Source organism: Anser anser (assembly GCF_964211835.1).
Source record: "Anser anser genome assembly, chromosome: 16".
Classification (NCBI taxonomy): Eukaryota; Metazoa; Chordata; class Aves; order Anseriformes; family Anatidae; genus Anser; species Anser anser.
Window position 1 is genome coordinate 12,153,552 of NC_139737.1, and position 24,728 is coordinate 12,178,279.

General features: G+C 43.4%; 1 protein-coding gene across 25 annotated transcripts in view; it reads left to right on the forward strand.

Annotated features, from left to right (window-relative positions):
• PTPRT (protein tyrosine phosphatase receptor type T) overlaps positions 1 to 24,728 on the forward strand; it is a 572,020-nt gene that overhangs the window by 124,940 nt on the left and 422,352 nt on the right. The window lies entirely within an intron of this gene.

Consider the following 24,728-nt stretch of genomic DNA (forward strand, 5'->3'; position numbering starts at 1 on the left):
TTCTGGCTGGCAGGAAGACCTGCGTGCTTTGGATGCTCAGGAGCCTGGTGGCACCTTGAGAGGTGGCTGTCAGCTTGTACCCCCAGTGAGCATCTTTAATAGACAGTCCTTTTTTTTCCTTCTCTTTACAGTTTTAAACCTGATTTGGTTGCTTTATTGTGTAACAACTCTGAAATAGCTGAAGAGCCACCTGTGTTAAATGCTTCAGAGGCACAAATGCTTCATTTTTGTACCCTGAAGAAGGCTTTCATCTCTAAGTTGTAAAAGAACAGAAGAAATAGGAGCAGTGAGGGTGGTGGCAGCTGAGATGTTGACATGTTTGGGGCAGGGGGATGCTCCGAGGAGGTGATGGAAGTGCTGTGTGGTGGGGCTATGGCAGTGGGAAGAAGAAGGGACAAAGCATGGAAAAAAATGGGAAAGGTAAGGGGAGACTGGGACGGGACTGGGAAAGCAGACAGGAGCTACAGGTCACAAGTTGGCTGCTGTTCCTGATGCTTGTAGGTCCAGGGCATGTCTGTCCTGGAAAGGAGAAGGCAGGGGTGATGGCAGTAAGTTTGTCAGCTAAAATTATCTCTAGAGAGCTTGTTGCTGTGAATATTGGCCCTTTGGCCAAAACATGGGCTGCAGTGCCTGGCTTCTGTTGTCCTTCCTCAGCTGCGCTGTGGTGTTTTATCAAACTGGTTGAGCTTCTCTTCACAAACCAAAAATATTTGCTGATGCAAATATCTTTAATTTACTAACAACCAATTCCACGTTTGCTTAGGAAAGTGAATTTCACTGTTACATTTGCCAGTCACTGACACTTTAAGAGCCTAAAACACGACAGGAGCAAGCTTTCCCTGGTGTTACTCTTCTTCGACTGGTGCTTCAGAGATCTTTCTGTGAATGCTCCTGTGTTCGTGGTAGGGTCACACGCTGCTTATTTCAGTAATGAGAAAGGATAAGCATGTAAAAGGCAAAGGCTGACATTTGTTTTCTAAAACACTTACCTGCTGCTGCCTGTACCCCAGCAGCTATGTCCAGGTACCTCCCTGCCCAGCTATGACATGCAGCAGCCAAACCGAGGTGAACTTCTGGGAGGCGTCACTCCCATCAGCAGGCTGAAGGTAGCTGCATGTTCCTTGCTGCTGTTTCCTTCCAAAAAATGCCAACAACCAAACCAACTAAGCCCTGACTTTTTTTTTGAAAATTGATTTGAAGGAAAAGAGCTGCTCTGAAATGAGCAGTTCTGCTGTTCTTGAGGTTCAAACATTCCAGCATGTGTGTGTGTGGGGGGACAGTCTGTATTGTCTAGTGCAAAATAACAGGTTTCATAAGTTTTGTAGGAAGCCTCATGTATACTTTTTAAAGGAATTTTTGCTATGAAAATAATAGTCGAAGCAATGTTCCAGCTTCCCAATTAAATTGCCTCCCTTATAAATAGGGTCTCCTGGAGAAACAGTGTGTGTATATATATTTATATGATTTAAAAATGGGAGATGGTTTATATACTAACAGATATCAGCACGTGGTAGCAATAATCAGAGAAGCGGAAAGCTTCGAAATAAACAAATGCTGTCTCTGTTGGCACAGGGATAACCCTGGAGACTGCCAAGGCCAGAGCCTGCAAAAATAAGAAAGTATAATTAATTGTCCTTAAATGAACTTGCAGAGCAAAAGTAACCCTTTTAAAATAGTCTCTACTTCTCATCGTTTTAATAATAAAAACTTCTGGCACATAGGAAAGCTTTGTTCTCTAATATGCTTATTTACATTTCTTTGTGTGTTTAGTGTAAAGTATTAACATACTGAGTATAGCTGCATCGGACATCTGTTTTAATCTTGCACTCTGATGCTCATCTATCAATAGTACTAAGTAATTTTTGAAAATGTTTGAAAAGTAATGCTTTGGAACCAAGTCTTGGCGGTGGCTGAAGGTCACTCAGCAGCTAGCCACATTAAATCACTCCCTGCTTTCTTTTTTAAGAGACTGTCTTCATTCCAGTGGTTCCTATGTCTGTATCTATGTAAGTGCTCTAGCTCCTGTGGTAGGAAAATAAATCCTTTTCCTTCACCCCCTAAGAAGATCCTCCTGATCGTTTATTGATAACCATGTTAAATACACACAAGCTTTTTGACAGGGCTCAGTTTCCCTGTGTCCCTTCATATCTTCCCCGTGGTTACTGGCTTCAGGGTGCCTTGCAGGTGTTTGGGACCTGAAGTGTATGAAATGGAACAGATGTGCTGCCAAGAGGTGATGCAAGTTCAGAGCCTATCCTGCTGGCCTGGTGTGATTCCTTTTAACATCTAACATCTCTTTAGAGTGCAGATGAACACTTGAGCAATTCGGTGTATAGCAGCATACCTGTAACATGGTAGGCATAGGATAGGTGATGGTGGGAAGATTACTTGTCAGGATCAGGCTTTGAGTATAATCTTCATTAAAGGTCAGGAAAAACTGAGAAGTAGTTCCTTTGTAAGCTTTTCTTAGTGATGGTAAACTTTAAAACTGTGAAGAGTGGAGGGTTAACATCAGGTTGAAGTTAATCACAGGCAAAAATTTAGCCCCAACCTTGGGAAGTTGCGATTTTGCAAAATCACAGTATAGATCTGGCATAAATGTATAGAAAGCTAATTTGAGTTGGATGGGAAAAATCTGGGAGTGCTGCTGAGAGTTTGAGAGGACTGATGGGTGATGGTATATTTGAGTGTGAGCATGACTTCTTTTAGAAGAAGCGAGTACGCTTTTCAAACTGCATGCGCAGCAAGTGAAATGTTCTGCCTTTACTAAATGCTTGGGATTTTCCTTTCCTGCCTGGAATATTCCCTGGCATTAATCTTATTCCTGAGAGTGACAAAGTATTGAGAGGACCTAGAAGTGACCAGGAGTTTCTTCCCTTTTGAGCAAACGTATACAATGTTTAAATATATTTAGCTTCTGGACCTGCAACTGAGAATTGAGCTGTGAAAGGGAGAGCACCTCGGAGGGAAGGAGGAGGAATTATTTAATGTGCACCAAGGGTAATAGAATAAGATTGAAACAAGAGCATAATTTACTTTGAGCATTAGGAAAATCTTTTCACATATCCATGCGACTGTAGAATTGTATCCCAAAGGAGATGGTGGAAACCCTGTTGCCTGAGTCGTTTTAATTGAGACAGGACAAAATAATTGACTGTCTTCTGCGGAGAAAAAGTAATGCACTCCTTGAGAAAAAAATTGATTAATCCACTGCAGGCTTTTTTCTCCCAATGTCTAACTTCTACAGCTATTGAAGAGGGAAAGGTGGAGGAGCTATCCTAAGGAAAAAGAGCATGTCATATTAAGCATATAAGAAGTGTAAGTGATGTTAACACCAATGCTTCCCAATTGTTTTCAATTCGTCTGGTTAAATATCTGCTGAGGCCAGTAAGTTTCTGACAGCACTGGACTTTGGGTCAGGATCACAACTTGTGGGAACTCAGAGTTCCCAAATGATTCTGGGTAAATTGTTCAAAGCACAGTTTTGGTAGGTGGCTGCTGCCTGTCATCCCAGTGGGGCCTGATTTTAGACACAGGCTTTAATATCTGAAGGGCTTAAGAAGACATAAGATAGTTGCAGCTGAAATCAGCAGTGCTGTTTCTCATATGTGGCGATGTTGCAGGTCGAGGATTCTGCAAAGCCCTGGGTGCTTCAAATGAGGAATATGGAATTAATGGGAATCTTCCCTTAAAATCTTCCCTTAATCCCCAAATCACTAAAGCAGGGAGCAGTGGGAGATCATACTATAGTGCTATAGGGCTGTGTAGTGAATGTTTGTGAGGGAATAGAAATTTTATAGCTATAGAGAAATTCAAGAGGAAATTGATAATTACCTCTGTAGAGATCAGTTTGCATAGTGTGCAGTAAATAACGCATGGGGTCACGCAGCTAACAATAAAAATAAAACAAAATATTGAATAGCTGCTCATTCAGTAAGTACCATCCATCTTTTGCACAGAACATCAAAAGGTCCCATGGCAGAAAAGAGTATGTGACCAGGTAATTTTTTTCTTTAATGTCAGAACTACAAAAGGGTTGATGCGGGGTTTTGTGGATGACCTTTCTGCTAGAGCAATTAATACCCTTCAGAAAGCTTGATTTAAAATAAAAATAAAAATATCCTGTTTTCATTAGTACTGTTTTAGTCTTGCTTTGAGATGGGGAAGCCGATCGCCAGCCAGAGGTGGACCGTAATTTGCGGGCTTCTCTTCTGGGACTGCAAGAGTGCGTGGGCAGGGGCTTTTTTCTGCTGCTTTGCAATTGTGAGCTGGTCTGCACGATACCCCGCTCCCCTTTTCCTGTACAGTATCACCCCAGAACCTATAAGGTAGATGTAGGAGCAAGAGTTTGAATGCTTGTCCAGCGAGCTGTGCAAAAAACTGCTTTGTAAGGTGCTGGAGGAGGGTTGTGCAGGATGGTGTTGAGGCTTCGGCTTGACCTGCAAGCAGCCAGCTGGACTGGAATGAATTGCGGTTTGATGTTGTAGGACTGTTTGTCTATAATTGTATTTATTACATGATGCTTTGTGGTGCAATCATTTTTTACTTGTTTGAATCATAAACAGCCTGTTATATGCAATTAAGGTCATCCTGTGCTTTGTTCGCTTGGGTGGGGAAAATAGTGCTGTTGCAATTAAAGTGAATTGATTATTTGAATCCCATTAAAGAAAAAAGGAGGTGAGAAATACTGTTGTTTATCAGTCAACTTCAGGGAATTCACGTCTTCAGAAAACTAGCTTCAATTCCGCTCCCTTTTTTATTTTTCTCTATTTACTCTATTGCACAGTTGAGAACGTATGGATTTTGACAAACTTTTTCTTTCTTTATACACCCTCAGGCTTTCAATTCATTACCCTTATTCTGCTCTCTTCTTCACGAGCCATATCTAGTGGCCATTTGTTCCTTCTGTGTCCAGCGTGCCTCTTGTAATGCCCCTCGGTGCTGCTAAGTTAAGTTCTAGAAATTTATTATGCTGTGGCAGCAGGTGTGTGCCTGTGTGCTCACAACATGTGCCTAATAAATATGCAGACTAGTGCCTATTCTGAGGCCGTAAAGGTGAATGGATTTATTAGAAATCCTCTTTAAATTCTCCTCTTCCCTGCAACAGCTCTCTGCTAAGAAGAGTAAGAAAGTAAGAAAAATTAACTAATGCAAACAGTTGTAAAAGAGCTTTATCTAGGACAGGACTTTTCTTAAAGAATCCAGTCTTAAAACTTCAATGTTGTACGTTTGATAGATGGAAGCCTGCACTGTGGTGGCCCCGTGCCACGCTGCTGGTTCGAGAAGGGAAGGCCTAGCACAGCGGGTCTTCTGGTGGTGGGGGCTGCGGTGTCCGCTCACGGGTTTCATTTTGGTTTTCCAAGGCTTCAGCTTATGTTGTGTGTCCCAAGGAGCCCCGAGTGCCTCTGCCTGCTAGAATATCTTCTGCAGGGAGCGCGTGGCGAAGAGCCTGGTGCTGTGGGAGTTGGGGCTGGCCACTACAGGGCTGGGAGAGGTGTGGTGGGATTAACGCACTCCTGCTGCTGTGGATTTAGTTTCAACTGTTACTTAATTTGCAAAGGAAGGGAAGGCTGTTGCTTTCGGGATATGCCAGAATGGTGACTTTGTAATTGGCATCTACTCTTTTTTTTCATGGGATTTCAGGACAGGACAGAGGCCTGGAAAGTTGAACTGCAGTGTACTGATAGTACGTGCCCATAGGGCACAGCAATGCAATAGCACGAGGTGATGAGGGCAGGAATTGCATATTCAAACTGCTATGGTTGTACAACTTGACATTGACTCTGCTCCCTTCTTTCCATTTCAATGCATTTAAAAAAGAAATAAATACAGATGAATTATTTGTTGTATTGAGTACTGTTCCCCAGGGTACCTCTCTTCAGATAATTTTTATTCCAGAGAGATTGGGGAAGAGAATATGTTTACACCCTCACTTTATGGTGAGGCAAATTGAGTGCAAGAACACTGTGTAATATATGTGTAATTACACAGGGGAAGGATTTAAAATGGAATTTAAGACGAACATGAATCAAGGCCTTCCCCTTCCCCAGTCTCTTGTGGTACCTTGTTGTTAATTAACCTTTTGGAATTAAGTGTATTGCAGCCCTCTGTGCCCCTGGTTTTCTGGGAGAACCAAAGAGCTCTGACTCAGTGCATGTATTTTTGTAATCTCACAGGTGAAGATGAAACCTTGTCCTTAAATCTAACTTGAGGTTTTCTTGCTGGCGAAGAAGCCTTTGAAATGTTGAACCAAAATCATGCCGTTGAGAAGCGTGCTCCCTTCACAGTGCTCATCTGTTCACAGGGATTTCCACATTGTGTGGCACCTGGGGAGGCTGGGGACTAGGTGAATATTTTGTAAGGCTTTGATCAGGGATTTGGGATCTGGAGGCCCAGGTCTTCTGTTCCCAGCCCTGTCCCCATTTTGTTTTATAACCTTGGGTGACTTAATATTTCCCTGTCTCAAATCTAGTGTAAATGGCATGTTTCTTTTCTGTCTCAGGAGGGCGTGGGGGAGCTTAATTAGTATTTGTGAAATGCTTCGAGGTCTCTTAATGAAAAGCAGTGAGTGCAGTGTGTTCTCAGGCTGGCTCCTTGTCTCTCCCAGTGTTGGCGAATGCTCTGATCCCTAAGAGGTTTGTTGAGATCTTGACTGATGTCCATGAATAAGTGTTGAATGAAATCAAAGCCGCTGCTATTACCTGGCAGAAGCTTTACATAAGCACAGCGAGCGGTGCGTAGTACCTCCTGATGGAGAGAAGTCTTCCAGAAAGCGGTGCACCTGTTGAAACCACTGGTGGTTCCAAAAAAAACACCTGTTGAAAATGGTAGGCTGAGGCCAGTGTTCTCCAGAATGTGTGAGACAGCTTGGTATCTTAAACTCCTGTCCTCGTTGCCTTTTGTAGCCAAAGCATAGAAGTCAAGGTTTGGATGCAACTCTGCTTTCATTATAGAGCCCTGTGTGCAAAGCAGGTGAGATAAATCATGGTTTAACTGCAGCTGTGTGCAGGAGGAGGCTGTAATAATCTTTGGGGAGTTCCTTTGGGTTAGGAACTGTATGCAGCCTTTTTAACAGCAGAAATGAAAGAGATTCACTAGAGGATGTGGATGGTCTTCTCCTGAAAAGACTGTTGTGCTCCCTCAGGCAAAAGCAAAGTCTTGGAAGCGAGCCCCTGACCCGAGTGCGTGACCATGTGTCTGCTCGTGCTCCTTTCCTCTGTGCAGCTGCTCAGACTGATCTTACGGACAGCTTCAGGGAGGCTTTTTGGACTGGCACCTCAATGAGCAATGGAGCACAAAGTTACCTTGCAGAATCAGGATCAGTGTCTGGAGATAGCACCTCCATTACTGGGTTCTGAAACTTGCCTTTTTGGAGGGTGCTCAGTGGCTGGTGAGGGAAGCATTGAGGCAGGGCAGACAATTTTTCACATAGTTGACAAGTATTCTTTTAAGAAAGATGGTTCAGAGAAAAGGTTAATGCAGTTAATGCATTTCTTTTGGGCATTGGGGGACTTACAATGGACCAAGGTCATTGTTTGTTATTTTGTCATAAAATAAGTTTGAGTGGTGTAGCACAGTGTTATTTGAGTACATTGTTTTCCTTCCTGAGTAAAAGTAGCATCTAATTGGGCTTCTGAACCTCCATTTTCCCAACAAATTACCAAGAAGTAGCTCTTAGCTTTATCACATGCTCACTATACATTTAAAGATGGTCTAAAAGGTTACTTTTCCCCCTTCTTGATCTACAGTTAAGATACATGTAGAGAGCTGTCCAAGTGTCCTGTTAAATGGCATTGACATCAGAATTGAATTGCAGTTGGGTTGAGGTGAGATGGGACCTCTGGAGATGGCCTTGTCCACTTCCTCTACTCAAAATAGGGTCATCACCCATGAACCTCTGTGGGCAAGGGCAACTTATTTCACTGTTTGACCATCTCCATGTGTTTTAGTGTGGGAAGTCTGGGTCACTCATCTTTACTCCTTCCCATCGGGTATTTATAAGGAATTCATATGATCCTTCTTGAGCCTTCCTGCCTCCAGGCTAAGCTATCCTAGCTCTCTCAGCCTCTCCTTGTATGTTCCAATCCTTTAATCACCTTCATGGCTCTCTGCTGGTCTTGCAGCAGTATATTCCATGTCTGTCCTTAGTGCGTGAGCACATACGCGCTGTGGTTCCATGTGCATGCTACTGGAGTCCTAATGTATTACTTAGCTGACTTGCATACGTTCTTTTAAACATATGAAGGATTTTATTTGGAGATGATTGATATATAGGGCAGGATTTCCCAGGTGGTTCTTGTCTGATTATATTTCAATTTGTGTGTGCTTCATCAAATATTTGGCTTTGAGTAAGTTGGTATTTTATGTTAGCTCATCCTGATTTACTGTCTCAGTTCTGTCCACTAGGTATGGAAAGGTAATAATCAGTCTGTCAGCTGCTATTATATTTTCATTTGAGGAAAAACGTGTTACTTGTATATTCACTCAATGAAAAAGGGAGAGATTTGTTGGTGAAATACTGACACTTCTAGAGCGGTTTCTTTTAGAAGCTGCAACTTTTCTAAGATGTCTTGAATGACTTGGTTCTTTTGGAGACCTGTGAAGGTTTCTAGTACTTGAACCTCCTTAAAATCTGGAGGCATCCCTGTTGTCCAGGTAGATTGGCTTTGTAGAAATAAACTTGGGGTGTGCTTTGAATTCTGTAAATCGGAAAAAATCAATAATTCTCTTTTATGGTCAGTTGAATGACTTAGGGCTGTTTGTGGTTTAACTTCACTAAATTCTTTTATTGAGAGTGCTGCTACAAAGTGATGGTTGCTTATTTGATACCTCCAAGATTGTAGGAGAATTTTTCCGCCAGTACTGTACTTAAATTTTTGTATTTTTTCACATGTAAAAAAATTGTCACAGTCCTTGTAAGAAAAAAGGGTGGGCTCTTTTATTGCTGGGTTTAGATGGCTACAGAACTTTGTGGAAGTGGATTTCTTGTTTGTAATGCAGATACGGGTTGTCTGCCCAAGTCCATGGTGACTTTAGCTGTCCTGTGGCTGTTTGCTTCTGTATGTTCATGTGCAGCTCTATTGGTACTTCCAGTTCCTGTTATGGGACTGACAGTACTGCTGGTCTGCCTACTTGGGCCAATCTTATTAAATTGAATTAATTAATTAAATTAATTAAATTGAATTAATGTTTTGCAAAATGACGATTTTGACTGCTTGCTTTCAGTAGTGTGTACACACCAAGTAGTCTTGGAAATGCACTGAATAGTATTTAAATTCATGCATTAAGCAGAGTAAGGCAAAGCTCCCCTGGGCAGGCCAGGCCTCTGCCTGCTGTGAGCTCCTGGTGCTTTAGTGGGGGAACGTGTAGGGGTTTATGACCTCATGTTACATGCACAAGCCTACAAAAGTCTGAGTAGTTTAGTAATCTTCTTCCAGTCTGAATGATCTCCTGGTTTATGGTCGTTTTTGTCTGGTCCAGCCAATAGCAGAGGTTGTACAGGCTCTTCTCTGGCTATAGAGAGGCTTTGGTTAGTACTGACTGAAGTGCTCGCAAGGTAATGGCCGTCACTGGGCCACGGAGTCTGCCCAGACGATGGATGCTCCCCAGTCAGGATATCCTATCTTCTGCTCAAAACTGGAGAACTCTACATCATTATTGGCCATACTGGGGAACTTCTTGTCACTCTGGGCAGAGAGAGGAACAAGTCCTCTGTCATGGCTACCGTAAGAGTCTATGAAAGTGTTCGTGTTTGTTCTTTCCCTGTGGCCCACGTCCTGGGGAGCAGGCAGCCTACTAATGCAGGGCTGCCGGGGTGGGCAGCAGACCTGGTGCCTTAAACTTTGCTTTTATGGTACTGACCTCCTGCAGACTCACCCAGGTAAGGCTGCTGGATGGGTGCTGAGTGCGACCAGGGGGCTGATGAGGGCAAAATGCTGAGCTTGGTGGCCTGGCCTAGCCGCAGGCCTTTGGGTCTGACTCGCAGGTGGAGTGAACTCTTTAGTTTGGGCTATAGACTGAGCAAGTTTCCTTCTGTGGAAGAAAACTTGCAAATGTCTGTGCAAAGTTGTCACGAATTAGCAGTAATATTGGCTGTTAATCTCCTTTAGGAGTGGTAAAAGGGAAGGACAGCTGCAAAGAAGTGCCAACTGTGAAGTGCAGGGAGACTTGAGAAGCTCAGGAGGAGGAGAGGGAATGGAGTCATGAGGAGGAAAATGGGCCCTGCTGACCTGAGGCACTATTAAAGTGTTCGGTGTTTTTTCTTTTTTTTTTGCTATTTAAAAGAAGTCTCATGCCTCTTTCTGAGAGCATTCCAGGCCGTACTCTGATTTGTATGGCTCACTATAGGACCTGTAGCAGCTGTGCCGGTGGAGGAAGATGAGGACTTGGGCTATCCTTAGTCTGTTTGGTGGCTTGCCATTCCACAGATGATTTAGAGAGCTCCCTGCAAAGATTTATGCTGCAAGAAGCATTTCTTACAGACTTGAAACAAGTTCCTTTCCTCAGTGGAAGATAGGAGGAGGGAAAAAGGTAGTGCTGAGTAAGTCTGTCTTCTGAATGCATGTTGAAAGCTGTCCTGTTTTTGTACCTGTTTTGAGTACTTTTTGGGTGGGAGGCAGATGTCAATCATGCTGATAAATGGCCTGAGATTGATTTACTTTGTAAAGCTGCTTCAGGGTTCCTTAGATCTGATGGTTGGTAAAGGGAAGGAGACAGAAGGAAAACTGTGTTGTAAAAGTGAGGAGTGAGGTAAAAATGAGAGGAAAATGCAACGTTTTGGGTCAGATAGGTGAGAACTGGTAACTTACATTTTGGCATTTTCTGTGATTCTGGTATGCTGAGTTATTTCAAACAAGCCCAGTTCCCTCAGCCTGTACACTTAGGGCAAGTGCTCCAGCCCCTGACCATCCCTGAACATCCTCCCCTGGGCTCGTGCTCCTGTGTTATCAGCGCACTCCTGTACCTGCAGCTGCCATCTCCAGCCTTGTGTAGATGGATGCCCAGCAGGAGGGCAGACCCGGCAGAGCTGCTCCTACCCGCTCTGTCAGGTGGATGCAGTCCTGCTCATGGTGTCCTGTCCTTGGAGGGTCCTGGGGCCATAAAAATCCTGCCTGGGACAGCAGCCGTGCAGCCGCCTGTTAAATGCAACCTCAACCACTGTTCCTAGATGTTGAAATTGTGTTGTAGCAGTGGTCTTGAAAACTAAATGCTGAAAAGGACCTGTGATATCAGGTAATTAAAGAGCTATAATTTGTCTTGTAAGTTGGTGTTTCAGAGTTATAGTTGTAAAACTCCTTAAGAGGCTTTCTTCTGTCTTTTTAATTGGGAATCCAGAGATGCATTACCTTGTTTAATGTCTCTATTTTAACTTCCTACCACTGAAACTAACTAAATCTATTAAAAAAAAACACCACAACTGTTAAAAGAAGTGCATCCTTTTGTTTCTTGTCTGCTCTGAAGAATCTTAACAGCTGCCCAGGGACTCTTGGACAGAACCATATTCTCTTAGATGTGTAATAATGGTGAAAATATGGTTGATAAACTAGAGATATTCTGTGTATGTGTGGGGGGGAAGACTAAAAAAGTCTTATTTTTTTCCAATATATTATTGGAGTATTATTTAATTTTGTACACTTGAAAGCTGATACAAGGTTGAAATTGATCTCACTTTAGTGACAAGAAAAATCTTAATACCAAATAAATACTTGTTGGGAGTTTTCTTTAGAGAACATGAAAACCTTTTGCTTCAATGCAGAGCAAAACGTTATTTTCCGCTGAGCAATTAAAATGCATTGATTTTTAACTTGCAGGTATTAAAGCAAAGGAGTTCATGTCAGCTTCTAAACTGTTAGCTTATATAGCACTGTTCTGCATGTAAATAAAACCCTGCTTATATAGCTGACTTCTGTTTTTCAGCACCTTTCTCTCTTAGTGTTTGTGCTTAATTGCAGATATGCACAGGCTGAATTTGGTAGTTAGTGCTTTTGTGCTGGCTTTGGGAATCTGGTGAAAACTGAACTTTGAAAGTAGACTTTGACATGCTTCTCTGCTCTGTTACGTGTCCCGTCTTGTGTCTTCTGCTGTGGTTGGAAAAAAAAAAAACCCTGTAAATTCCATCCCAAATCAGAGACTGAGTCAGATAATGCTTTTGTTTCTCTTGGAGTTGAAGGATATTAATGTGCACTAAAACTCTCCACACAAATTAGTGATCCCTGCTGGGAATAACCCTGTTCTCACAAAGCCATGGGGCCTCCTGCAAATTTTTTCTTACTGCCTCAAAATGATCTTATGCACTCTTCTATCTTGACTTTTTAACACTCCAGGATTTTCTGTCTTCATTATATTTAACTATAAAGGTTAAAGAGAGTGTTGTGTTTACATTTGTGCGCTTAGTCCAATGCAGAAGAGGAGGAAGGTCTTGAGAGAGTTCTTCTAATGAAGCTGGAAATGGGATTAGCAACCCCGTAAGCAAATGCTGTGATTTTGTTATGAATTCCTTTGCCATTAATTATTAAAGGTAAATTATAGTGTTATAAAAATTCTGAAAAGATTGCAATTTAAATATGTGGGCCAAAGTGTCTTTTTGTGCTTGGCAATTTCCAGAAAAAGGGAGAATGGTTGCTTAAGAGGAGGCTTGGGGTAGAGTTGGTAGATTAATTTTTAGATTGAAAAAAGCTATTTCTGATCAATTTTGTTTTGCTGCTTGGATATAAAATATAAACAGCTGAATTCTGTACACCTCTTCAGTCATATAGAGGAGATACGAAGGTGTTCTCTGGGTTTATTTAAAGGTTTGCATATTAACAACCGAGCAGCTGCCTTTGAGGGTTTGCTTCATAAACCCTTCAGAATATGTGGAAAATCTCCTGTGGCTTAAATGGTTGTGGGTCAGCTCCAACCTGACTTTCGGCTTTGTTGAAACAGATGAGTCCTGGTGATCTTTAAGCCATCTTTCTTCATGTGATCTTCTCTTGTGAGTCTGATATCTCTGTTTGCAGTCCTTAGACAGGATTATTACCAGCAGTTCTGCCGACAGACTGAGTGCTTTCAGGAGGTGAAGGCGCTTAGCTCAAGTCCTAGTGGGGACAGAGGTCCTACACCGATCTGATTGCGAGTTCTCACATCCTGTCAATATTTGGTTCTTACACTCTTCATCTGTTGGAATATTGCCTTTCTCAGAAAAAGCAAACATTTGCTCTTCCTGTGTTTCAATATTGGGCTGTGAGAGAAAGGTTGTGATTACTGCTTCATACCAAGCGCCTGAAGTGTGTCTAACTGTGCTTTTGAATTCACTGCATCGCAATACCACTTTTTAAATGCCAACTTGTTTTTCTGCTTGGATTGCTCAAAATGTGTATGTGTAAGTGCTCTGTAACATATGCAGATGGAGGCCCTGACTGTGTATGTTTTTGGGAGTAGCTTGGCCTGGTATTAAAAGGATGAATCATATGTAAAGAAAGCTATGCGTGTACTTTCACTTTTCCTAGTGTAAATCTTTATCTGGAATGTACTGCATCATATTTGGGATGATGTCCAGATATAAAAAAATGGTCAATAACTACTGCCAGCTCCTGTGGCAAGGAACCAATTACCCCAGTCTGTTTTCATCCCTCTATGCACATGTCAATAAATACTCACTCAGCCATAATCCTAACCAACTCTGATTAAACGTACGTGTCTCGAAAGCTTCTAAACTGTAAATGATGGCAAACATCAAAACGCCTTTACTCGCTTGTTTCTTTCGATCTGTTAAAATACCTATTGAGGCCTTAAGGTGTTTGACTACACTTAAAATATGCTATAGAAAATCAGTTACCTGCTGCATGGACCGATCCAAATTGACACAGATACCCATGTATGAGCTGTGTAATAGCTCTGGGGAGGCATCTCCGTCCTGAATAATGGGATCCTGTGCTGCAAGTAGTCAGATTTCTGTCTCTTTTGGAGCTCTGAACTTTCAAAGTTGTACAAAAGTGACTTTGTAGTTGTTCTTGCTTGTGAGAAGACTTATAACAAGCTGTTCTGCATGCAGATTATGCATTTTAAGGACTAAGATTAAAAGAATTACTTCAGTCAGTAGATACGGTTAGCAGTAGATGGATATGTTGGTAGAGATAAGTGATTTTTCATGATTGTGGGGTCTCTTTAGTGGTAGTCAGGAAGGCAACAAGCTCTCAGCACTGCCTGTAGTTTCCCCTGGGCTCGGCCATGAGAGCTTCAGCCCCCTGCTCCACACCAGAGCTGCAGCGGGCAGCATCAGACTGCTGCTCGGGCCCTGGAAGGAGAGCAGCTGGGACGGCACCAAAAAATGAAGGTGGTATTTGTTTCCCCATGTCTACCCTGTACTGCAAGCAAAAAACAGTTGTAGGGAAAACTGATGACGAGTGTTTTTATCTGGGGAGCTTTTGTGCAGTTGGTGTGTTCACATTTGCTGTAAAACCTAGGACATCAAGCGCTGTGAAGCATCTGTAATTTTGATGCAGCGACATCAAGTATTGTGATGCATCTTTAATTTTGATGTATTTTCCTTTGAACTTTCAAGAGCAGACGTCCTTTCTCTTGTAAGGGTTAACATGTGGATGTTGAGTGGTGCAGGAGCTGCTGCTGGAGTAAGACTGAGGCAGAGAATGAAGCTTGCCAGGAGCACAATCTAATGTTAAATGTAAATGTAGGACTGCAGATGGTATCCTTAGGTTTTAAGCATGTGAATTCAAGCTGCTTTGAATTGTCTTTCAGCATGGAGAAGCTGCAGCTGCACAGATTGGACCTTGGGTTTTCCTTTGTTTGAAGAACAGATTGTTCAGTTCACAAGTGACAACGTTTTGTGCTGGAAAGAAGTTCTCAGTTCCAGCTGCAAGGTGTCTAGGCTGCGACAGACTTTGTCTTACTGCTTTGTTTACCTGATACAGCCATGTGGTTTTTCGTGCATCAGTAATTATTTAAGTTGTAATGATCCTGCACTTCTGTGAACCTTGTGCCTGGTTTTCAATTAAAATTTCCTTTAAAAATTATGCTGCTTCTATGGACCTTTCCAAAAAAATTCAGGCTTAAGCAGTAGTAGTCTCCACCTGTTTGCATTTGGCTCTTTCTATTGGATTTGTCACTTCTTTACAGTCCTTGCTCCAAACTCTTTCTGTCCAGCGTTAGCAACCGGCTCACCCTTTTCCCTCCCCTCCCCAAACCTCCTGGCACATCTGTTTCAGTAAAGTGAATTAGTTATAATGCTATCAAGTTTTGTAAACCTTACCTTGAGATGACCAAAGATGTTGATTGTAAATTTATGGTATTTAAATTTGACCACGTCTCAAATCTAGTAAGTTTTTCTCTGTGGCACCAAAACCTTACCCGCTAACATTTATTTTGGTGCTGTTTTCTGGTGTTTATATGAATAAGGTATATTAACATAAATCAATTACTTGATATACTACGCAGTATAGCCTAGTATATCAAGTAATATGTAATACTACTACACGGTAGCTACTGTGGTTTAAAAAGAGGAAAAATGCATGGATAAAGTTTATATTGCAGACTCAGCTTAAAATTGAGATCACAGCCTAAACATGACTATACTGGAGCAAATGACATCTGAAATAACAGCACAACGTAGATCTAATATTTTTTCATCAGCCTGCTTATTTTCATTGGGAGTGAACTTGAACATAGCAGGAAATGTTAAACTTTTTTCATACAAAGAAAGAAATGCTTATTTACCGAATGGTCCCTTCTGAAGATCAGTCTGCATACAGCCCTTCCTCTGAGGCTCTGCTTTTGGGACTGCCTTACTTCTCCTTCTCTGAACGTGTCCAATTTCATGTGGAAATCTTGTCTGTGGTGGCTTAGGTATAACCTGCCTATTTCCAGTTGATCTGCAGACCGGTCAGCTCAATAACTGGGCTGCAAGACGCTTTGATCATGCATATCGTGCCCGAAGTGTATTATCTAGAGTTTCTCAGATGCATTAAATGGGTGGTAAAGGTGGTGTGCAAGTAGCATTCCTGTGCACAGGCAATCCAGTGCACTTGTGAGGCTTCAGATAAACACCCGTGCACAGCCCTGGTCAGGAGGTGCTTGCCCACTCTCCTGTGAAGCTACATCACACCAGCTTCCATGTCCATGAAATCCGCACAACTGCGCTGAGTTCTGGAAGGCACTGTGAGTACTTCCAGCACCTTTGTGCTGCTAAGGCACAGTCAAATACAAACCAAGTGAAAGGAATGTATTTAAACCGTGCTCTTTTAAAGAGTGATTTTTTTGTGCCCGAAGACTGAAAACTGGTGTACAAACTTGGCTGCATGGTGGTGCAGGGTTCTTTTGCCCTCTCATAGAGGGGCTGTGAAAGAGCACAGATGCCCTGTGATGAGTACTCATACCTAGAACCCATTTAGTACCTGTGGTGGAAACAATCCAGTGGTGTAAGAACTTCTAGAACAGAATTCTGGATAAGAATAACGAGTAGAAGCCGCTTTCACAGAAGCTGAGAGGATTGCTTTCAATCCCTTGAAATTAGCTGAGTAGCTCAGCAGGAGCAGCTTTAAAATTCAGGCTGCCTTGGGTTAAACAAGATGTGTCAGTGGCTTTGAGAGCGCTTCCTGTGCTTCACGAAAGCATAAACCATTTGCCTTCCTGTATGGCCTTTCAGATCCTGAAATTTGCCAGCCGGTTACTTTATTCTTTCTGGGGTAGAGCCCCTTGTGTGCTCCGTGAGCCTGGGGAGGTCTTGTCCCTAGGAAATGGGCAGAGGCCCTGCTGAGGTGAACGATGCCCCGTGTTTCCGGGGGTTGTACACAAAGTATTTGGGAAGTTTGGCTTTTATTACTTTGGGGCAAGTTACTAGCAGTTGTCTCAATAGTGACCATGGAAAAATGCATAATCTGAACACGGTCTGTGCCAAGAGGAACTTGATTGTACTGTCAATGACATGATCAACAGAAAAAGAAATATGAGCAGATCGATAATTTCAGGTGGTTCTTCTGATACAGGCAAAGGCACAGCATTGATTTGTAAAATAAGAGTATGGATGCAGCAGTTAAAATACACTCTGTGTACACACATTAGATAATAAAATAAAATGAAATGCCCTCAGCCTCTATCAAAGGCAAACAGTAAATCATCAAACAGCAGCACGCAAGCCCTCTGACACAGGAGGCTGTGAAGCATGCAGACGAACGCTGGAGCCCTACAGGATGAATCATGTTAAGGGAGAAAATAAAACCCAGAGATGTTCTCCATCAGTCAGTAAGATGAAGGGTCCTTGCTCTGCACGGTGCTGTCGTCCTGCATGATGCCACGTGAGGATTTTGGAAGTGTGGGAGGACCTAGCACAGCACAAAGCATCTAGATTGTTTTGCCATTGTGAACGTTTCAAAAGCTTTAGCAAGCAAACTCAGCTGCTTTGTGAGCTACTTCAATATGTAAAACAGAAAATTCAGCGTGCTTGCCTGACACTTGCGTTGTACCATGCCTCTTGCCAAGACAGAGCTACAGAACTGAATTTAACTGAGATTCACTGATGTGCCAGCAAGCTTCACTTGCTGGACTTGTTCGCAGCCTAGCTGGCATGCCCTTTGGTAGCCTCAGCTCCCTGCCCAGGCCCCAGCAGTACGGGGATGGTGGTTGCACGTAATCCCACTCCTAGGGAGTCAGGTGGGGAAATCCCACATTGCAGAAATGGGTGAAGGTCTGAAGGGCCTGCTTGTCGTCATCAGTAGCAATGCCCTGTGTTGGGATTATAGAGATGCTGATACTGACCAGATGTCACTAATGTTGGTAGAACCGTAAAATCCAGTCAAACCCTGCGTTCTCTGGCACTTCTCAGTGCCCCTTCCTCACATCCTGTCCCACTGGCTTGTAGCACTGCTGTGTTTCTAGATCAGCGTTCTGGTTTTATCATGCCACTGGACACACACCTACTGGTTTGAGTTTTACTAAGCTAACCTAGATGGATTTTTGTGTCGTGTGGGTTAACGTCTGCTAACTTCGGTTACAGGCTTAATGCCTTTATTTCCTGCTGTGGCTATGGGATTGAAGCTGGGTGTCTGGGACCCAGGTGATGTGGTGCGCCACAGAATTGCTCGGAATTGAATATCAATCTGCAGCTTTTCTGGTAGCTTTCATTGCAGGTAGGCAAACAGTTGTTAATAATTGTATGTGTAGCTGTGATGTTTGATTTTTCTTTTTTTTTTGAGGTGGGGTTTCGTCTTTGAGTGCTTTTTTTCAGCTGAGTAAAATATTCACTTCATTGTGGAGAAGCGTATAACTTTAGTGAGAATCAAAAGGCGCAATTGGCTGTGAAAATATCTTTGCAGCAGTGGACAGTGACAGCTTTTGAAATGCCAGGTTTGGGGATTTGTGTGAGGCTCTGAGAAAAGCTGCAAGGGGAGTTGAGGTGGTGGCTGTGGGTGTGTGTACTCCATGCAGGTGTGTTCTGATGGCGTATTAAAGGAAAAAATACCTACAGATAAAGTCCCATGGGCACAGAATCTTTCCTGTCCAGCCATGTGAGACCAGCCCATGCTTAGGCTTAAAGACGTGGCAAGGTAAGCAGGGTTTTCATCATTGTAACTTAAGCCACAGTGGGCAGCTGTGTGGATTTGTGTGCGCAGACTGGGGGATTTGGTAGCATTCAGCAGAGGTGGTAAATGGCCTGGCGCTGCCCCTTCGCAAAGCAAGCGCCCGCGTGAAGTCCGTGGGAGGCTTCTGCACAGAAATCTGCACAGAGACTGGACTCGAGGATTCGGAGCCCTCTGTGCTAAAGGTGGTGTGATTGGGTGAGCTAAAAACAAACTCATCCTCCCCAAACTGCTTCTGAATAAGCAATTTTAATTGCACAACTTTGCTTTGCATCTAAATGATACCTTGTCAAAGATAATGTTGTACAGAGATGTTGAAGTATAATAAAAATGTTATTGAATTAAAATGCAAGCAAGATCCAGCCCAAGCCATTCTATAAATATCTTATTATGAAAGGCTCAGAGATGTTTCTCTTAGCAAATTTAAAATAATCATTAGAATCCTTCAGCAGATTGCTGTTAATTGGATTGAGAATTAAACAGCTTTGTATGAGTGCAAAGTTAATTAATAGCTCATTACCTTTTTAATAAGGCAAATTCATTTGGAAATAAAAGAGATGCCATGGAGTTTACTGCAGATTTTATGAGATTGGGAATATTTCTATTATTTTTGTGGGAGAAAAGACTTGTAACCAAGTCCTAAAGGCTGGCTGGTGCTGGGGGTGATGGAGGGGACCAGAGCTGCTCTCCCTGTCCCAAGGGGCCTGAGCCCCCTCTGCGTGCCCTGTGCTGCTGGGGAGCCCCCAGTGCCCCCTGTGTGCGCCCCCATGCTGCTGGAGAGCTCGGTGCTCGAGGAAGGGCAGGCACTGCGGAGGAGCGGTGGGAATCACAGAACCACCTGAGGTGGAAGAGACCCCCAAGGACCATTGAGTCCAGCCCCTGGCTCTGCACGGGACCACCCCAAAATCAGACCGTGTGTCTGAGAGCAGTGTCCAAACACTCCTTGGTGCTGTGACTGCTGCCCTTGGGAGCCTGTCCCAGTGCCTGACCACCCTCTGGGTGCAGAACCTTTCCCTAACCCCCAGCCTGACCCTCCCCTGTCCCAGCTCCATGCCGTTCCCTCGGGTCCTGTCGCTGTCCCCAGAGAGCAGAGCTCAGCGCCTGCCCCTCCGCTCCCCGTGAGGAGGCTGCAGGCTGCTATGAGGCTTCTTCTCAAGCTGTAATGCCCAAGTGCTGTGTTGTAGGGAAGACACATGGGGGGAAAGCAGGCAAGTACCTCCTATGTATCAAAATGTTGATGTGTTTTCTTTCCCTGGCAAGTATTTACCTTTCCTGCTCTTTTTGACTAGGATTAGCTTGCTTTCTCCATTACTTCCTTGTATTTCTCCTCCATCCCATGCCCGTTTCCATGTGCATACACTTGTATGGCTTTTCCTAGTCCGTTAAGCTGCATATCTCTGTATCTCTATGCCTAGGACTTGCCGGTTCAGCTCCGTATCAGCAGATGCTGAGGAAAGAGGAGCTGCCCTTCAATTATTGCGTTTGTCTCTGGTTGCTTTTACTTACGCTGTTGTAGACTGCACCAAGAAAATGTTTTGTGCCAGTGATCCTGAAGGAGCCCTGGACAGCAGCCTGTCTGGTACCGGGTCCTGACTAGCAGGACCTGGGAGAACGCCTTCACTGCAGCAGATGAGGGTGAGCAGTCAGTTCTGGTGTGTCGGTGTGCACCGTGCTCTTTCGGCAGGCTGGCTAATGGGGTGAGACGTCGCACCATGCCATGTGCACACCTTGTGAAAGTGGGGAGTATTTTTGCCAACTCTTACCCTTATTGGTATTTAATATTTTTTTATGGAAGAGATTGCATTAATCTGCCAAGGCCTATTATTTCAGTCAGTGTGGGTTTATGGATGAATTATGTCGGTACTTTAACTCTTCATTAATTGAGCTCTGTATCAGCTGTTCAATTATTTTTACCTGGGATTAATGCCAGCTGACAACTCCATGGCTGCTCAGGTCATTTAATTTGCCCTTTAAAAACATATTAACAAAAAAAGTCCTCTGCATGTATTTTCTCTAAGTTAAGATGTAATTTCTGCTTTTTATTCTGTACATAAAACTAGTTTGCATAATTCTTTCCCTGCTTCTCTCCTGTGTGCATACACAGGGCGTTCCTGGGCTTCATGTGTTCTAAAGCCGCATGCTGCCTCTGCTTCCCCACCTGCAGGGGTAGGGATCTGCCTGTGCAGTGAAAGAATTAAAAGCCTTGCCTTTCTGTATGCCTCAGATCCAGAAATGCCTTTTCTTTCATGTTCCTCTCTATTTTCTTCTTTGACTGCAGTGACAGAAGTGGTTTCCAGTCATTCTGAAATATGGTTAACTCTTTGTACCATTCACTAAACCTGCTTGGACTTAAAAATGATTTTTGTCCTTTTTATCCTCCCAAGTGAAGTCAGGATATAACCACCATCTGCTTCCCCCTCTCCCCAAATACAACCATCATAAAACTTAGCCAGTGTAAAGCTTATTGTGATGGTTATAAAGAAATCTCTATTGCCTCTTGATACCTTTGAGAGAAAGGAAATCCCCGTTGTGTTACCTTGCCATGGCCCTCCTGGGTCATGCTGGGCAGGATCAGGCCCTGCAGCAGGACCAGCCAGTTGGTTAACGAGCTGCTTTTAAAAGCAGTAATGGGAAACAAATAAAGGGTGTAAGTAAGTTCATTGCTCTTTATGGCTTCTTGAACAGTGGCTGTTGTGAAGGTTTGAGACTTGGATTAAAAAAAAAAAAATGCTAAGTCTGAAAGCCGGGAGACCTAACCTGGTGTCTTCAGGGAGTGGTACACCACCAGATAAAAGGCAAGCATTAGCACTAACTATTTTTAGAGTAAGAACAAGGAAGGTAATTTGAATATTAAGAATCAGCTTTGTTCCTTAAACAAGCAGGGTTGCACTGGGATCTGTCTGCTAATCAACATCAGTTCAGGACTTCCACCCACTGGTGGACATCCGACCACGTTCTTCTGACTGCCTCGGTGCTGGGGGACATCTCGCGGGTGGTTCCTGGTGTGCACAGACCTCACGTCTCCGGCAGTCAGTGGTTTGTAGTTTGAAATCACTGCTTAGGAATTTCTCAGAGCATCTAAAGGAATTAACCATTTCCCACCAGTTATCTCAGTTAATCTGTTAGTACTACTTTGAGAAGTGTACGGAAATCATTGGGTTCGAAAACACAGCTAAGGATTTCCAGCATTACCTGGAGGGGGTGGGGATAGAGCAACCCAAGCCCCTCTGGGCTTATTTAGAAATAATTAGGCCAGAACAAATGTCTGAACTGCACAGCTGATCCTCAGCTGTTTCTAGGCTGTGTAGCTTTCCTTCCAGGCCAGCATCCTGAATATCCTTATACAGAGTTCTGAGAGCCGATCCGCTGGTGAAATATTGCTGTATTGGTGACAGCAGCTGAAAGGCTGCTACTGAATGCTTGGAACGGGGGAGGTCTCCAGTTGGATCGTTGTAGGCATCTAGTCAGCTTCAGTGGCAGCAGGGTTGGGGGGGTCTGCCTTTAATAACGGGATTTCAGCAGCCTGCTCTCAGTCTTAGTTTACTCACTATGGGAAGTGTCGTGTGCTTTTACTATTTAGCACCAAGTGCCCATCAGCACCCACTTCACAGCCAGGAGAGCTATGCTAAATCCTGATACGAGAATCCCCAGGACTGTAATTGCTGTCCTTTGTACACATATTAGTACGTTTTGCTCCAGCGGTAGGGAGAGATGACGGCTCAAAGATCTGACGTGCACCTTCAGGTCCAGTGGTGCAATTAGAGCAGGAAGAGTTGGGGGTTGCATCTTGGGATGAAAAATGAAATTCATCCCTGATTAGTGCTGCAGGCAGTGGCAGAGCAAGCACCGAGAAGCTGGTTAATACAGTTCTTATTGCTTAAAGACGTTGACTGGGAATCGGTATCATTTACAGGCTCTGAGACATTGAATCCAGGCTTCCTGTAAGTGTATATATTAGTTTAAGATATTTCAAAATACAATGAGGTTCAAGCAGTGTTTTTGACTCAGAGGCTGTATTCCACGTTACATGAAAGGAGTGGATTTAAAGGAGCTTAAAGTAAAAAATGTTTGCTTGTATTCTTGTAATACTCTGAGCAAAATGTCTGGATCTTTAAATGTACTGAAGCAGTGGCCTTAGAGCCAGGATAGCAGCTATCTGCTCAGCATAAGAAAACTACTTATTGAACAGAAGTCCTTAACTGTGAATAGTTTTTACGGAGCTATTTAACTCTCATTTTTGACCAGAGCTGGTGAAAGTCTCTTGAGCACTAAGCCACTACAGAGACTGCACCATGAAGAAAAGGGCCAATGGGGCAGATGTGTAACACGGTGAGAATATATGGCTCACCTTAGATAACTACAGGTGTCCCTGCACTTTCGCTGTTGTGTAGATGTAGCTTAGAGGAGATCTTCCTTGCTGTTCGAGTACCTGTGCCACCTCCAGTGCCTGCTGGCTGCTTTTTGGAGCACCTTGCCCCAGCAGGCGTGTCTGGGGAGGAGCAGCACCGGCTGCTGACGGGGCAGAGGCAAGGCTGCAGATTTCATCTTCCTTGTGGCTATCGGGGATGCTGCTTCTGCAGCTGCTCTGGAGAGGTGGTCTTCAACCCAGAATAAGCCAAACAGTTGCAGGTGTTGGTATGTTCTCTATTAACGCAGTAGGTTCAAGGTCTGTACTAAAGGGACTTATCCCAGAGTCTTTTTGTTCCTTCTGCACTGTGCTCTTGGTTAAGAGCAGGTTAAGCTGTCTGGATGTTCGCTGATGGCTTTGTGCAGCCCAGCCAGGGCAGTGGGCATCAAGATAAGACCAGTGGCAGCATCACCACTTCTAACCAGGTTGGGGGTTTGGGAGCAATAGTGATCTACAGAGTTGTCCTGGTTGGTATGCAGCCCCTTGTTTGGAGAGGGGTGGTGATGAGGTATGGCCTGTGCTCAGTTTCATTCTCTCTGCTGAGAAGTAGAGGCAGCAAGCTGGCTTTTTGCCTTAGATAAGAGTTAATGGTGTGTGGTCATCGAGAGCAGTGACAGATAGATATACAGGTGCGAAACAGCCTGCTCCTGTGAATTGTCTTTGGCAGAACAGCCTGTGATTACAAAATCTGGTGTGTGACATCCAAATCACTTCTCAATTTAGGGTCAGTGAGAACCTTTCCTTGGTGATGTGTCTGAACACCTTGTGAATACCCAAATGACTAAAACAAGCAGTTACCTACCCTTCGGTAGCAGCGCATCTAAAACTTGCTATAGGAGTAGGGTTTTCTTGGGCTTGTCGGAAGGACTTTCCTTTGTTTTCTGACTTGTGATGAATGTTTAAGTAACAAACAGTAAATTAGGCTTGCCCTTGTGCTTCTCAATTTCTTGATTGCAACTTTCACTAATTTTACTAGGAACTTAATCCATGCAAGCTCTGAAAATCTTAAGTTGAGAGCGTTGTTATAAACAAAAGCATTGACCATCCTACAAGCAAATGAATGGAAAGTGAAGCATCTGATGTTTCTGACAGTTATGGAGAGGAAAACCAAAAAAAAAAAAAAAAAAAGCAGAGTTTTCAGTTTTGGAAAAGCACCTTTCACTTTCATTACACTTTTAATACATACATGAAACTGAGTCGTTCATGTAAAATACATTTTGGCATTGGTGTTCAGATAGCAATACTGCTTTATTCCCTTTGATTTTTGGAAAATGAAATTGTCTTGATGTTTTTCAAGAGAAATTGGTAACAAATTTGTAATATGTCTCTGTGCCCAAGGCAAGTGTCTTTCAAGGTGATAAATAGCTGGAAAAATGAAATTTGCACCTTCTGCAGACTGTTTTCCACCACTTACCTCTAGACACATAAATCTTCCAGTATATTTCCTCCTCCAGCATCTCTGTGAGATGCCTCAGTGTCTTATCTGGCACTTTCATTACGTTTCAGGAATGTTCGAGAGCGATTGTTCGATACCAGTGAATGTAGCCAGAAGTTGGGGGCTTGGTCACTGGTTTCCTTCCTCATGGTTTACTCTTGTCTGCTCTGTATTTGATACTTCCCTCCTCGCCCAACACCCCCCCCCCCCCCCCCCCCAAAAAAAAGCGAGGATTTATTCAATTTTAAGCCATTTAAAACTGTATTAAGGAAAAAGCACTTCTCACAGGTGAACTGCTAATACTGTGTGTGGTCGG